We start from the raw sequence: 3,724 nt of genomic DNA, 5'->3' as shown, positions 1-3,724 counted from the left end.
TATTGAGATGGGGAGGCAGAGGAATAACTAGACCAGGGTTGAGCAATATGTCAGCTTTTCCAAAAATTGCATTTTATTGTGACTTTTTCAAATATACAGAATATGAATTTATATATATAACAACACCTAGATTCAATATATGTTAATATTTTGCCATATTTGAGTGTTTATGTTGCAGAACCATTTAAAGTGACTTTGATATAGACATTCTAATATTACTCAGCTATACACTCAGAAAACTTCTCTGAAGCAAAAGACATTCTTCTATATAATAACTGCCTAATATCTAATTATTCATCCACTTTTAAATTTCCCTCCTTCCTCCCCCACTGTAATCAATAATCAGATATTGTATTGATCTTGTTTCTCTTATGTCTCTTATAATCTAAATTGTAATCTAACATGTGCTCCCTTATGTTTCCCATGACTTTTGGCTTTTGGGTGTCTGGGTCAGTTTTCCTGAAAACACCCATGTCCTGCAGTAGACTGAAGCTTCCTTCTGGTGCCATTTACCCTGTACCACTGCCCTCCCATTTCCTGTAAACTGGCCATTAAGTCAGAAACTTGTTTAGATTTGGGTAAAAGCATTTGGCAAGAATGCTTTTTTGGTTTCAAGAGCCTGAGAGACAGGACAGATGTCATGCTGGCGATTGGACATACATGTGCTTTGAAGATCTGAAGGAAGAACCAGGTGAGAAAGAGTATTGCAGAAGTCTTCATAGAGGAGGTAGGACCTGAAATCTTTGATAGGGGTGGGAGAGGCATGAGAAAACCCAGGAAATCTGAGAAAGAGAATCAGTGCGTTTCTAAGTAGTCATTGGTAAGACAGGATCAATAAAATGACCACCTAAGGTCTGATAGTCAATAAAAGTTCTGTCCTGGTTCCCCCACTCCCTGCCCCTCCCCCATGCCCAGCAAAGAAATCCTGGGTCTCTCAGCTGGAGAGCCAGTTAATAAGTCTAGAGTTGATAAGAAGTTCCCAGGAAAGGGGCCCTCCCTGGTGGCGCAACAGGTTAAAGAGCAGTATTATGAAGCTATCCACAGCCACTGCAGCACGAGCTTGATCCCCGGCCAGGAATGCGACCCAGGGGGTGCGGCAGATCTCCCCTGTCTCAGCAGTGTATTTCAGTAGATCTGCCTGTTATGCTCCACACCCTGTCTCTAGTGTATCCTCTCACACCTCCCCCACCTGTGGCCTATATCCCAGTCTTTTGTGCATAAATAAATAAATCTTAAAAAAAAAAAGTCCCAGGATAGAACTTCAGGGCTCTTAAATAATAATAGGGCATTGGCCCTCCCTGGTGGCGCAGCGGGTTAAAGCACAGCACTGAGAATCTAAGGCCGCTTCCGCATGAGTTCGATTCCCGCCTGCCCCACCTGCCCCGGAGGTGACCACATGGTGTGGCAGACCTCTCCTGACCCACCCGCTGCTCCCCTCAGCAGTGTACTTCATCGATCTGCCTGTTCTGCTCCCCACTCTGTCCCTGGTGAATCCGCTCACCCTCCACATCTCTGGCCTGTACCCCAGTTCTGTAGGCACGAATAAATAAATCTTTAAAAAAAATAAAAAAATAATAATAGGGCATTTCCAAAATCAGAACTGAAAGTGTAGGACTTAGCTAGTTAATGTAAGGAGGCAATTGGTTTCAGAAGGCCTCATTAGTCATATATCCTTTTAAAGATTTATTTTTGCATACAAGAACTGGGCTGTAGGCCAGAGATGCAGGGGTGAGTGGAGTGGATGGGGGGTTGGTGAGAGGACTCACCAGAGACAGAGTGGGGAGCAGAACAAGCAGACTGAAAGAAATACACTGCTCAGAAAAGCAGTGGGCAACAGAAGAAAAGTCTGCTGTACCATGTGTGTCAGCTCCCTGGCTGGGGATTGCACTCAGGCCACAGTGGCTGCTGATAGTTTCATAATGCTGAGACATAACCCCTGTCACCACCAGGGAGGACCTCATTAGTCATATTAATGAGACCAAGGCAAAGGAAGAAACCAGAAAGGAGGAATATGGAGGTTTAAGGTGGTAGCACCTCTAGACTAGCTCCAGGAAGGGTGCCCAGGGGACAGAGGAGGGACTTAGAATTCTGATGGCTTCCTGCTGCCTTCTGCATCCCAGGCCTGTGACAATGAAGGGCCAGAAACACTCTGTCACACACTTTCCATGTGACATCAGCTACTAACTGTGGTCTAGAATACCTTACAAGATGTGGTCCTGCCTGCAAATCTTAGGGTTACTACTTACCCTGTTTCCCTCCTTCTCCATCTCTCAGCCATTCTGACTTTCTCTGGTTCCTGAATGAAGAAATCTTTGCACTGTTAGACATAAGCCTCTTCATAGCTCTGTTTGGTTGGTCTTTAGTATGCTATCTGCCTGTGTTGGTGTCTGATCAAGAAGACCTGGTTTGAAACCCCACTCTGCCACTTTAATAGCTGTGTGAACTTAGGCAAGTTATTCTCTGTGCTTGAGTGTCCTTTTATTAAGAGGGGTTGTTGAGAGTTACTATAGACTTCAAATTGTGCCTGGCATCTGATAATCCTAGAATGGTAATAGTCATGATTGTTGTTCTCATGAGGCTCAGAAAAGGTCAAGATCTCTCTCAGCTCATGGAGATGATGGTACCTGGCAGCGTTGTAAGAAGATACTTTTCAGAACACCCCTCTAACATTTTAAGCATTATAAGTATCCTCAACTGCTGAGGTTTCCCATGCTAGGGATCCCATGGTTTTTTTTTTTTTTTTCTGTTTATTTTTTATTTTTTATAATAGTTTATTTTTACATCATTTTGTGTCTTTTTCCATCTCATTTGTAATCTCTGGGGCTTCCCATCACCAAATCACCTGTGTGCCATTTTTGATCCATACCCCACTTCACCCCCATAAAATGTCTCTGGCATATAGTTGTTCATCAGCATCATCATTATATTATTATTTTCTCCCCTGTTCCTTTATACTCCTGCTATGAGCGAAACCATCCGCTATTTTTCCTTTTCTTTCTGGCTTATCTCACTAAGCATAATCTTTTTCAGCTCCATCCATGTTGCTGCAAAAGGCATGTGTTTATTTATTTATTTTTGGTTGCTAGTAATATTCCATTGTGTATATGTACCACATCTTTTTAATCCAGTCATCTACTTTTGGGCATTTGGATCCCATGATTTTTTAAAAATAATTTTCTAAAAATTTAAACATCAGAGAACTGAGGTGTAGGCTAGAACTGGGGGTGGTAGCAAGAGGACGCACCAGAGACAAAGTAGGGAGGAGAACAGGTAGTTTTACTGAAATACACTGCTAAGGGGAGCAGCCGGTGAGACAGGAGAGGTCTGTGAGCCATGTGGGCCAGCTCTCTGGCCAGGAATCCTACTTGTGCTGCCCTCTAATATTTTATATAGCTCTGCTACTAATGTTTCTGTAGATTCAACTTTCCCTTCTCAACCCAAGTGAAGAATTGGGGGTTTGGAAGACTGAATAGGCACAGGAGTATATGTTGACACTTTCCATTCTAGTAAGAAAATAAGAATAATAAGTAGCCTTAACATAATGGCTTGTGTTCCTTGAGGGTAGAAACATCAAGAATCATAACAAATATAAACAATGTTTACTGGGCCATTTGCCAGGCCCAAGACTGAGGTGTAAGTCAGAGGGCTATTTATGTTGGGTGGGGTGAGGAGGGAGGTAGGAGAAGCAGGACGGGAAGAGCAGATAGGGGAGGGGAGGTGGGGG

The sequence above is a fragment of the Condylura cristata genome, unplaced genomic scaffold (genome assembly GCF_000260355.1).
Source record: "Condylura cristata isolate star-nosed mole 26May11 unplaced genomic scaffold, ConCri1.0 scaffold00008, whole genome shotgun sequence".
Lineage (NCBI taxonomy): Eukaryota > Metazoa > Chordata > Mammalia > Eulipotyphla > Talpidae > Condylura > Condylura cristata.
The sequence above is the reverse complement of the archived record's forward strand: the minus strand, read 5'-3'. Positions refer to the sequence as shown.